We start from the raw sequence: 14050 nt of genomic DNA, 5'->3' as shown, positions 1-14050 counted from the left end.
GAGAAAAATCTATACAGTGTTTTTCAGTATACTTTTAAGATGTCTGATAAGGAGGTAGAATAAATTCAAGCATCAGATGGAAGTGGCAAAAACTCAACTTCTAAGGGAGGGAAAATGTGACAAAGAAAACCTAATAGGTTTGTTTAAGAGTGGATTAAGCTTTTTCCTTATTCCTCAAATGATAATGTTGCAGATTACCATGCTTTCATCAACTCATGTGCTCTGTAAAGAGATGCTACATGCCTTGGGGCCAAAGGTTCTGATCTATTCAAATATTTTTATCATAATAAGGAGAAAAAGATCGTAGTGTGTAATCCATGGAAGAAGAACTTGGTGAAATTGATATTTCCAAAGGTTTTTGTGGATGTAGACTTGGTGAAGGCCCTAATTTGATCATACAGTTTAGCCCCCAAATCCTTCAATAGGAGAGATGGAAATATCCTTTGTAGACTTGACTGCGCTTCATTCATTGAAGCTTTTGGATTGGATGGAGCCATGGGCCAACTTTTAGATTTTGAGGATTTGGAAAATAATTTTGAGAGAAACACCAAGGCCTACACTGGGAAGTCTATGTTGCAACATATCCCTATGGATTAAGAGTGTGGGTTATTACACTAAGAAGGTGGAAAAAATGATGCCTTTGGATAAGTTTAAGAATTATTTTGTAAAAACAGTAAATGGTGTCCACAAGGTGGTTGGAAAAGATGGAACATATATGGTGTATGGTGTTGAATTTATCATTTTTAGAGATGTGTAAGACTCCTACTATAGGGGAAGTATGATTATGTAGAATATATTTTGGAGGTAATGAAGGAAAACATTGCCCTGGCTCAGAGTAGAGAGTTAAAAGATTTCAAGTTCCATCATTATTCACCACTGATGCACCTAATCCTCTACAAGAATGTGGGATATGTGAGCTCTGATTTCATTGATCATACCACTGATGTAAATGGAGAGCTTCCAATTCACTTGTGGACACAGATATGGGATAGTAATTATCATTTTTCTCATTTTTTTCATTCTTTAATAATTTTAGTACTATAATAATTAGAATTTTAGATCCATGTTATTTTAGGACACCTAAGATTTTGAAAATTCTACTGAGACCAACCCTGTTTCCTAAGGCTAAATTATTAGACCATAATTGGGGGGACATTTTCTTATTTCCAACTTTTTCCTTGATGAGAGTCTATGGTTGTTCCTATCCACCCCACATATTACCAAAGTTTATTCCCCCTAGGTTAGGTATAATGGAATTCATATGATAGTTGTTTATGGTCAATAAGGAGTATCTAGGCCCTAATTTTCATAAAGGCACTTTCTTTTGTAGATTTTTTAGGATGGGGGACTTTTTAATTTGAAAATAGGCTCTTGATTAAATCTACTCTTTCCTCCACCATTACAACCTGTCAAATGGTTCCTACAAGATGTATGATCTTTACAATTGTATGAAGGGAACACTTAAGGAAATAGGGAACTATGTGTTTCCTGGCACCATGGAGCTACAACATGAGCATATTATTCCAAATATAGTTGTAGAAGGTGAGGTAGCTAATAAATTGGAAAAATTGGATGACATTTTGAGGGTAGAGAGGGAATTGAAGATAGCATATCCCAATTTCATTGGATTCTATATGGATATCATCTGTCCTCATAGGATTAGGAAGATGGTCACTAACTATGCTTAGATCATGGACAAAATTCCAAAGAGACCTATGGGAGAAGAAGAGGGGGTGTGCCCAAACAAAGTAGAGTAAAGATAAAGTTCCTTCAATAAAGTGCCACCTACTAACTTTTAAAGTACTCTCCTAATTTTGGATAAAGCATAGGAGAATGTTTCTTTATTATATTTTTGTTATGTCTTACCTTTCTTTCTTCCATTAAGGTGATGACATGTGTCCTCCTCCCATTTGTAGCTTGTTTCAATCCTATTTAAGAATTTCCAAGATGACGAGTTCAGGTCAGAAGTCTATATATTTTTTAGTTTATGTTATATTTGCAATTTGTCTAGTCTTTTGTGATTGTATAAATGTGTTCAAACTTGTGAATTTGAGAGAGGAATGAATATAAAAGATCAAACTATCAAGTTATGGGTTATATTGTGAGTCTATATCTAGTGTAGTATTTATTTTTATAAGGAAATTAATACAAAAGGGAGTTTTTGCACATCTATGTATCTAAATTTTGTCTCCTTCCTTACATGTCTATGATTTTGAAATTGAAATGAACAATGTCCTTTTAGTTTAATATAGTTTAAATAGATTTTATATCTCCTATTGATTGCATTTAGTTCAAGGAATTAAGTAATTTCTTTCAAAAAAAGGTGTGGTTTTTGGTATATAAGAGGGATATGATAAGAATGAAGTTCAAAGTTCATTGTTGATAAATTTAACTACAAGTCAGTTAAATAGGTCCAAGACTATTGGTGTTGACTCTATATAACAATAGATAAGGCACTAATCACTTAATTTTAGTAGTAAGTTTGTATTTTATACAATTACAAGATATATATACATCAATTATAACCAACTTTCCATTTTAGTAATCAAGAACTAAAGTTGCTAGTCAATACTTATTTGTGGCATTTTTCCTGTTGATTATAACTAGCTATTATAGTCAAGTAATTTGTTGCAAACCTAAGAAGAATTTGTGACCAATGTTCTACTATAAGGGGTAGTCTTGAAAAGAAGAATACCAAGATAATAAGATCAATCCCTAAGGTTTTCTCGCCCTAGCCCTGCAGAGCCTAAAGTGAAGTGAGTCTTGATGACTCTATTAATGTCGGCCTAGAACTAAGATTTTGCCCTACTAAATATAGGATTTAGCTCATCCTTAGGCTTGTCCCTATCTTATTCTTTCTAGTAATAGTTTTAAACCTACCTAATATGTTCCTTACCCAAAAAGAACTCCAATACACCTAGTGTATCTGATACACCATCTAATAAGGAATAGATGATCATTGAAGATATCACATAAAAATAGGATAAGGTTGAATGCATGAAGTTGTGGTGCCAAAAATATGACACACAACTAAAAATTTAAAAATTCTAAACGTGTGCATGCACTTAGGCTTTGACTCCACAAGCCCAAGAAAAAGTGGGTGCGCACTTTTAAAAAATCTTATATATGGACTACAAACCCACAACCCATTCCAATTTCTCCTCTTTCATTTTGTTGCTTTGCTCTTTCCCATCAATCGCACACATGTAGCTTGTAGAAGTTGAAGAATTTTCTCACTCTACTCCTCAAAATGCCTAGTTAGCATGGGAGATTAATATTGAGATCATCAAGTATGTTTTCTACTCTTGTTTTTGCATTGCTTTGTATATTTTTGCATTGTTTTGTATATTTTTTTAAGTTTTTCTTCAAATTTATTTATTTATTTAAAATGAAATTGGTTTCTTGTTAGGAAATGTGAATAATTACCACCAAATCCCTAGCCTAATCAACAAAATCGAAATGAAAACCCTCTACAAGAGCAAAATGAAAACCTTCCACAAGAAGAGTAAGAACTTCCGCAACCTCCACCTGTTGAAAGACCTCCTCCTAGCACCCAAGACAATATAATGAATGACATAGAAAGAGAGAAAAATGAATTAGAAGAAATCATTGGTAGGTTGAAAGCTTAAAGTAAAACTAATACTATAAGAGCACAATTAGCATCCTCCCTTGAGTCCATTATGAGTCATGTAGCTTCTATTAGTGGTCAGTTGGATATTTGGCATATTAATAGAGAGGATATTATGAAAAAAAATTATCCTATAAAGATGTAAGAAAAAAGGACATAGTGAAAGGTGTACATTGTTTAAAAATCTTGGAGAACAAGACAATGTTACACATCTAACTAAAAGGTTCCTCATTCATTGGTGCATACATGATAATATTAGAAATAACTTTTGAGATAGATGGTGGATGGTCTTTGGTGTCCCTCCCTGTAATAATCACAAGGGTCTAATGTATTTCTTAAAGAAATTGTATTGTGAATTTTTTCTTGGGGAGATCCCTAATTATTTTGACATGTTAGATTCTCAAGGTAGAGGTTGGGGGTCATCATTTGAGAGGTTGGGGGCACGTTGTGACCGTAATGTATTTAGGGCACCTATTTTCAAGCCATAGGGTGAGCATGTCATTATTCCTTTAGTTGTAAAGGAACATGTAGAGACCAGTACTCTTGGGACTATTAATGCTTTGACACAGACCCTCATTCATTGTACTAGTCCATTAGCTGAGGAGGAGCATTCTTTGCATCATGGTTACATGTACATGTCATGTGGATCCTTATGCACATTTGGAAATCATATTGGAGATGTTGATCTTAGATTGGTTTTGACAAGTGAGTGTCAACACACTTAAGCCATTTACTTAGTTCATGATGAACTTGTAATACATGTTGAGTACAACATACAAATATTAGACCATGTCAAGTTACAATGAGTGTCGAGTCATTCATGTGCCAAGTCACTCATGTGTCGAGTCACTCATGTGCCAAGTAGATAGACCATGCTGAGTAATTTATGAGCCGAGTAAACAATAAATGTCAAGCAGTGTAGATGTTGAGTCAAAACAAAAATACAATGCATGTCGAGCATCAGAGCTTCATATGTTGAGTGACATAGTTTGGACATATCTGTTTGTAATGGCACAAACAAATATGTAAACCATTTGTGAGATGACTTGAGGATATATTACAATCTTTTGGAGATAAGGACAAATCTATATGTAGATTCCCTATGCAATTACATGTAGCCAATCAAAAAAAGGGAAGGTTTAAGTAGAAAAATGGATGAATCTCAACTGTAGATTCATACCTAACCCTAAGCCACCAAAGTATTCTTAAGGGGGATGAAAACTCTAAAATTTCTATAAGAGTTGGAAGAGTGAACAAGATAGTCTACATGTAGAGTATTCAAGGTGACTTAGAAGAGAGAGTAAATTGTTGAATCAGTTAGAGAAGAATAGAGGATAAAGGAAAAGGATATAGCATTGACATCTCTGATCAAGAAAGATATTTTTAGAGGTGATCTATCATCAAGAAAGAAAGTTCAAATTGAAGGATCTATGTTGAGACATCTTAATAGGTGATTTCACTTAAATCTCTTAAGAAGAGTAGTCCTAACAAGTTGTATGAAATCTTTTAGCAGGGTGTTTACTTAGTTGTAAGTTAAAGTCCTCTAACTAGGCACACTTCTAATAGGGTGTTGAAATCCTTTAATAGGGTAAGACCTAACAGTCTTTGTAAGCCTTTAATAGGGAAGACCTTTCATATGATAGATCATGATTCATAATCAAAACATTGTAACCTTAACTGGATACACTTTACAACTGTAGTAGTGAAGATTTGTGAGTGTCATCCCCACCCTAGTTTTACCTTCTCACTTGGTGGGTTTTTGGGTAATCATATATGGTGTTATGTGTTTTATTTCTTATATGGTTATATTTTTTAGATGCATATGCTTTACATGTTATTTCAATTTACTTATGTGTATATGAATGGTGGAAGTTTTATGGGTTCAAGTTTTAATTTTTGACTCACCCCCCGTGCCCCCCTCCCCCCCCCCCCCCCCCCCCCCACCCCTCAAATAAGTTTACCTTGCCTATTATAATTTCAACAATTGGTATCAGAGCTAAGTTCTCAAAAGAAGAAGCTTTACAGCTTTGATGAAAAGATCTTGAAATGGAGGTCTACAAGTTGGGAAAGACTATTGAAAATCAAGAGATTGAAATGCATCTCATACTACATCAACTAAACGAGGTGAGAGAGGAACTAAAGAAATCCTTGAAGAGAAGGAAAGAAATTTCTATTGCAGAGAATGAGACACACTATAAAGAGATAGACACTACTAAGCTATTTGCAAATGAATATTTAAATGAATTTGATGCAGCATTTGTAGACCTAATGGAAAAGAACAAAATCCAAGATGAGGAAATCAGAAATCTCAAGTTAGAATAAGAATCACAAGCCATGCTAGTATATGAAGTGGTTGAACAAAAAAAGAAAGCCATGGAAGAAAAAACCATGATTGAAGAAGACAAAAGAGTTTTGGCCAACAAACTAGAAGAAAAGTCAATAGAACTAACCAAGATTTCCAACATGCAATTGGATACTCTAAGTCAAATGATGAATTCCAACTACGAACTGAATGTCAAGGATATTGAGATAACTACATTGAAGTTGCATAATGAATAACTACAGAGTGACCTAAAGAGAGATAAGGTATTTTCTAAAAGTTTTAACAAACCAAAAGAAGCCATCAAATACTTTGACCAATTATTGAGATCCCCTAGATGTAACGATGATACATTTGGACTGGGATACACAAGCACTAAAGAAGGAGAATCGTCCAAAAATGTTGAAGAAAGGAACAACAAAGGTAAGGACTCCAAACCTACTTGTCATAATTGTGGTAAGAAAGGACATACTACTCATATGTGTAGGAGTAAGAATACAACTCAAAATGCTAAGCCTAAGAGCATGGTTCATTGTCACAAATGCAACAAGCAAGGTCATTAGAACATGAATGGAGAACCAGTTGCATGAACACACAAATATTTGAAGGTTGTTGCTACAACTATCAAAAGTATGGACATAGAGCTTTTGAATGTAGATCCAAATCCATATGGTCATCAAACAAACAAGCAAAGGTAAGGAACAATGGAAACTCTTATTATTGGGATTATAATACAAGATATAGTTATCATTATTGTCAAGGATATGGACATGTTCCTGAGAACTGTATTAGAACACACTCTAGTGGTAACTACAAAAGGTGGTTGAGTCAGACCATATGTTTTAACTATTTGAAGATTGGTCACATCAGTAAGCATTGTCCAACTAGGTCAATGACACCAAGTTTTGAATTTGATAAAGGCAAAGGAAAGGAGAATGTTGAACACATCAAAGATGAGATGAACAAGACATGGAAAAAGAAAGATGATTGTAGCACATCAAATGAAGGGATCACTTCACCCAATGGGTCAAGTGATTACACCTCATCAAACTAGGAAATCAAGAGGTATGTGGGACTGATATTCAAGTGTTATATCATACATCAGTTCCAAAGGAGATAGAAAATACTACATTAGCATGAATAAAGATGCAAGATGCTATTGAAAATTCAAGTTAAATCCTTAAGTCTTTCATGTTTTTTCCGAGCATGAAATATTTCCCATGAATGTTAAGTGGAATGTTAGTTGATGCCAAGTTGTCAAGACTAGCTAGTAGATACCAAGTTTGTAGTAGTTACCAAGTGATGGAAATATCAAAGGATGTTAAGTGATCCTAAAATTGGTTGATGCCAATCTTATAGCTATGTAAGCACTCAGCATTAAATAAAATGTTTTTGAAGGGTATATGCTCAATTTTTTCTCATTATTCATCATTTCAAATTCGAGCAAGAGTGAGCAGAGAAAAAGGTGATTCAAAAAATTGTTCAAAGCATTTGCAAATATTTTGATAGCAATCTCACACTAGTTCTTTGGATTCCACAAGGTATTTATCACAAGCTGAGTTACGTAGTTTTACTTTGTATAAACCCTAGCTTTACAAATGGCATCTAGTTCAAAAAATGTTGAAGAGAAGGAACTTTTAAATGTTTAGCTTGTCAGTAATGAAGTCAAACAACTTGTGTTTAAGGCCATTCCTAACATAGCTCACAAACAAGATCCTTTTGGCACATTACCCATGATCCCTCCAAATCGAATAATGGTTCAAGATGTATGGAGATCTTATAATTGTAAAATTGGTAGCATTGGGGACTTAGAAATCAGAGAAGATAGGTCATGTGAAAATAGTGTTTTGAAGGAAGAGTATAAAATTGTTAAGAGAAAGGGTTTAATGCATGTCCTAGATTTTCCTAGTGTATTTAAAGCTAAATGGAATAGAATTGTGTTGAGCCAAATAAATGATGGATCTTTATGACTGGAGGGTGGACTGATTAAGATTGCTAAAAGAATAACTCATAGGGTTACTAGCTACCCAACCCTAGATCGACCCAAGACTCTGAGGAGTGATTCCAAGAAAGTAATATAGAAAAAAACTCGAGCAAAATTGAATAAGAGAGGTATGACTATAGATACCATCACTAATCCACTAATAAACTTTTCTATAAGGGTAATCTCTCATAAATTCTATCAATCAAGTAGATTGAATAGTGTACCCTATATTGCTATGGATATTGGCTACAAGATTGTAAAGAAAGATCATACATATGATTTGGCAAAACTATAGTTACAACAACTGATGGAGAATCTTGGAGCTAAGAAAAACCAAGAGTGCACAATGTAAATTTGGCACAATTCTAGTTTGTATATTCTTTTATGTGTAGAATACATTTCCCTCTTTTGGTACAGTTGGATGGAAGAACAATAGGCTTGTTGCAATGCAGATTAGTGAAATTATTGAATAGATGGGAGCTAATTTTGAAACTATCATGATAAGTTATTTCAAAGATTTTAAGAAATCAATGAAGGAGAAAATGAGGATACCAATTTCATTGGTTGAACGGGACTACAATGACATATGTTTCCCTGTTAATGTTGATTACACATATGTGCAAGTTGCCATACCAAGGGTAAGATGGCTAAGACCCTTAGGATATGAAATTAATGTTGATGAAGCCTCAGCAACCATCACAACTCTACTAGTAGAGGAAATAGATGAAACTGCTAAAATCTTTGGAAATTATGAGGTGATGAAATCAAAGATTGAAATGGAGTTGAAAACTACCTCCACACTTAAGAAGAAAGATAAGCTGATTAAGAAGCTTAAGGATAAATTTGGTGAGGGTGCAAATGAGGAAGAGGAAGAAGATGAAGAGGATGAAGAGGAATAACAAGAACAAACTCAAGCACCTCTTGCATTGACCCAAGGCATTGGAGAAGACAAGGAAGAGGACAAAACTGAAGGTGCCAAGGGAGAAGAAGTTGAGAAAGCACCTACTCCTACTGAGCCAAAGAAAAGGAAGGCTAAGTCACAACCAATGGCTAAGATAAACAAGATTGTTAAACCTAGCCAAGCTAAGCTGAGTGCACCTATCACCAAAGCTAACACATATGCAATCACTCAAAAGGCTAAGGAAAAATCCAAGAAAATAGAGAAAGGTGGCCAAGAGAAGAAAAGACAAAGAATAAAACATGTGGCACAGCCAAATTCAGATGAAGAAAGGACTGAAACAAATGATATAAGTCAATTTAAAGTGATAATTCATAATCCTCTCTCTAATCTTGAAAAATTATGTGAAAATGTCAAGAATAATGCAGACTTATCTAGTTTTAGACATGTAAATTTTGATGATTTCTGCAAAGAGGAGAAAAATAAAGTGGAAGAAGCCCTATATGAAATGATGTCAAAATTTAGGACAACACCATTAGAATTTTCCAACTCAATACCCAAGAAACTATATGACTTAGTTGAGAAAAAATGACATAATTGTTTAAATTTGGAGAAAAAAATAAGGGAAACCACTTTAGCCAAAGTAGATTGCTAAGGCTAATAATAAATATGGAGTTAGGTTTACACCTAAATATAGAGCCTTCAACATTCTTCAAAATAACATTGAAGATGTGGTCAAGAAATCAACCCAAATGTGGAAACTCATTTATGGGCTGACCACTATGAAACAAGGAGAAGCTAACCTTTTTGAGGGTAAAGGTGATGATAAGGATGAAGATGACAAATATTATGACAAGGAAGAAGACAATATAGTTGGGGAAGAGACAAAAAAGAAAGATGATGACATGGCAACTATTGAGCCTGAGCAACAAGATGAACACAGTGTGCAAAACACACAAATATCGAGTGTCAGTCCTCCCCATGACACAATCACAACCACTGAGACTATAATTGTAAAGAATATTTCTAATGCATCAGTATAGAACATCAATCCACTGACTATAGAAGATTTAAAGAAGATTCTAGATACATCTACACTACAAGCTAAGCTATGTGATAATCTAGTTTTGGTCAGTATAGATGAGCTCCAAAAGGCATTCACTCATGTCACAGGGGACAAGGTGAATCCACAAAAACCACATTCTATCATTCCTTCAATTACTCAAGACTCAAACAATAGTAGATACATCTACTAAGATTGATACACTTGTTACAATTGACATAGTTGAGTAGAAGCAAAATGCAAAAGAAGAGAAAGACACTACTACTAGACAGCAGGAAGCAAGATAAATAGACTCATCTATACCTAAAGCACAAGGACAAGGTGTTAATCATGGCATTGTGATAGACAAGAGAGAATCTAAAGAAAGTGAGGAAACACCAAAAGTGAAAGAATAAGAGGCCATCCAAGCACTAGTAACCCTACCAACATCTGGCACTCCTACACAGGTTCTTTAGAAGCCAAGCACAAAAGCTATACCATTGCAAATCTTAGCACTAGGCTCTAGCTCTTCAAAAGATGAAAAGGTAATTCACCATGGAAACATCACTCTTGATGAAGAGATTTTTATACCCAAGTTTGATTATGATAAAATGAAAATAGACCAAATAGGCATATTGCAACAAGCCTTAGAAAGGAAAAGCATCAAGAAATGCTTACGAGAGAACATAGGAAGAAGAAAGCACTTCAAGATATTAAGGACATCTTTCTAGATGCATTTAGTCTGCCAACTCTTGAAGAGACCAAGCCATTACTAGAACAATTGTTAGATATAGTGGAAAAGGTCGATAATGAAGACATTGATACTAATGCTAAACTCTTGGATTGGTATGAAAACAAATTCCAAAGCAAGGTAAATGAAAAGATATCTTGTGATATGGAACTCACTCAAGTTGTATTGGCAACAAAGGTTAAGGATGTGAAGAAGGTACTTGAGAATATAGTCCCATTGTACACCAAATTGTGTGACCCTACACTCTTCACCCAAGAGACTAGACATCATATTCTAACCTGGAGAGAAAGATTAACATATCAGATACAAGGTTACCTCAAAACCCTACTCAGAGTGAGAAGCATTTTAATACATTGCTTTAGTCACAAAATTAATTAGTTATATTAATAGTAGAAGAGGCTAACATAAGAGCCAAATTGACATGTATACAGGCGTCCCTCACCCCACATATGGAAATACTACACAAGGAGCTAGGTTATTGTTGTGGTATCCACAACACACGCCCCATTCCTCACTAGGAGTGGTGACCCCCTACTTTCTTCCGACTCCTAGACTCATAGTTTAGAAATCGGAAGAAGGAGAAAGTCTCCATTAAATCATTTAGAGTAGGAAAAAAAATAAAAAATTAAAAAAAAAATTAAAAAAATAAAAAATAAAATAAAATAAAAAATTGAAAAAAATAAAATAAAATAAAATAAATAAATAAATAAAAAATTTCGTGTGCACGCGCACATATCAAGGCACGTGCATTTTGTAAAAACAAGGAAGGAAGGGGGGTTTATAAAACCCCTCCTTCTCCCTTTTTATTGTCATTTCTTCACTTCTTTTTTCTTGGATATCGAGAGAGGAAGGTGAGAAACCTTCCCCCCCCCCTCCATTCACACGTTGCCGCCGCGTGCACGTCGCTCTGCCGCGGTGCCCTTTTGGACGCGTGGCACGCACGGTGGCTGCACGCACCTTTTGTGTTGCACACGCGTCACTCCACTGCAGCGCCCTTTTGGACACACAGTCATTGCATGTGCCTTTTGCGCTACGCACGCACCACTCTGCTGCGGTGCCCTTTTGGATACGCGGTGCGCGATCGCTGCACACGCCTTTTGGGTTGCATGCGCACCACTCCAACGTGGTGCCCTTTTTGGACTCGTGGCGTGCGCCTTCTAGACGTGTGCACCGCCCTGCCGCAGTGCCCTTTTGGATGTGCGATGCGCATGGCCATTGTGCGTGCCCTTTTGGGCTGCGTGCGCTCCGCGGCGCCCTTTTGGACACACGACCACTGCGCACACCTTTTGGGCTGTGCGCGCGCCGTGGCGCCCTTCTGGACGCGCACGTAGCCTCCGCCACCGCCCTCCTCACTTTTTTAAATTTTAATTTTTTTTATTATTTTATTTTTATATGATCTCAAAAACCCAAAAAAAATTGAATTGAAAAAAAATAATAATAATTTTTTTTTTAAAATAATAATAATAAGAAATCACAAGAAGTAAAATAAATTTTAGAATATCTTTTTTTTTTTGTTTTTTTTAATGTTTTATATGTATCCAGTGATTAATCATTTTTTTTCCTTTGTGATGTACAGGTAATATAATCAAATGGCGTCCACATCTAGATCAATAGCAAAGCTAGTTGTGTACAAGTTCCAAGGCGTAACCTCTAAGTCACGATTGCACAATGAACACTCTGAGATCAAAGACACAGAACTTTGACACACGGACTTGGGAGAATTTTTGAGGGTTTGTAACAACCCAACTGAAAGATCTTCTTTGAGATTCGCCTTAATCCGGTCTGGATTGGCAAATGCAACATCACATCCTGGGACTGTTCAGTCAGCTGAATTGATTTTGACCTTATCTCGACATTTTTTCCCAAGGAAAGGGTGGTAAAGAGCGTCACTAGGGAAGTGGTCTTAGATCTATGACCTAATAATATCGAGAGAGTTTTTCACTTACCTAGAGCTGATTAGTTTATCAAACTTTCATTTGAAGCAGTTGAGAGGTGGCATAAGGATCATCACTAGGAGGCCATGGACATCATATATTCCTCATACTTCATTGAAAAGCCATCTTGAGGAAAGACAATCAGCAAAGTAGATATGGCACGAGGATACATGAAGGATGACATTGGATATTCAATCATTCTTCTAAGCAGAGTTATGGGATTGCCTGCAGTAGGTCATCTCGCTCCATTCATGGTTAACTTCATTGAAACTATCAAACATGCAAAAATGCCACTAGATTGGGCCACCACACTTAGTGAGAATGTGTGTGATCAGTTGTGAATAGTAAAGGACAAGAAGAAGTTTTATATGACTTCATTTGTGGTATATCTACTTGCAGCAAGAGCCACTGACTATCTTGGATTGTACAAAAAGGGCAGTATGCAAGACCCTAACGCATGGCCATATATAGTTTATCCTCAACTAGTTAAGAAGAAGCTCTCACCACAAAGCAAAGAGTATAGGATTGTGAATGATGCCTTTATCTTTGCCATCATTCAATTCATCAAAGGCGATTATGGAAAGAGATTTTCTGATGAGGCCAAGGCACAGATCATAGCTCTCGGTGCATATTTTATCCAGTTTCGAACATTCACATACATTTGGGTTGGTGGTGCATCTATTCATCGAAAGAAGCTCCCAAGGTACCCAAGTGACAAGTTGGTTCTAATGGAAATTTCTCAGCAAATTGAGTCAGCATATGAGAGGATCAAGAAACAATGAAGACCTTGTTGGGATTGGCCATTTGTAATAGGAGCATACCAGGTAAAGAGAAAGTAGGATATCCTGACTTTCAAGTGGGAATGGGAGAACTATCCCCTCGAAGAATATAACTCTCCCCGGCCATTCTTCAACAATGTTGGTAAAGTGGAAAATCTGGCAGGAAAAGAGTTCTACCACGAGGACGCCATTGAAGATCATTGGATGAATGCCACAAATGACTATGATGTCTGTATCAAGGACTATTATAGAATGACTTTATATTTAGCAGAGAAGGCTCTCCATTTGACCATCTCGGATGAGATAAGGCTAGAAGATTCACAAGAGCTACTGGATCCCTTATTCAATGTAGATAAGGTTGGCAAGAGGCCCATTCTGAATGCAGAAATTGATAGGGAGGAAGGAGATGATATCAATCATCGAGCAAGACATGTCATCAGAATGACAAAGAGTTGGATCAAGAAACCCTTTCTACTTGATCCAATTTCGGACACAGTGATATTCCATGCACATGCTCACCCAAAAAGGGTAAAGGGGAGGAAGGTCACAGTTCCTATCTTTGCGCTCTAGTCTCCTATCAGGCCAGAAATGGTCTACCAGCTTGATCGTCCAGTGGAATATTACCATCCTTCAGAGAAGAAGAAAGAAAAGAGGAAGAGAGCCTCTCCTCAAAGGATCCAGATCGAGCATATTGAAGAACAGGCCCCTATGCCG

This window comes from Cupressus sempervirens, chromosome 9, assembly GCF_028749045.1.
Source record: "Cupressus sempervirens isolate cs-2001-9-10 chromosome 9, ASM2874904v1, whole genome shotgun sequence".
Lineage (NCBI taxonomy): Eukaryota > Viridiplantae > Streptophyta > Pinopsida > Cupressales > Cupressaceae > Cupressus > Cupressus sempervirens.
This window is presented reverse-complemented; position numbering follows the sequence as displayed.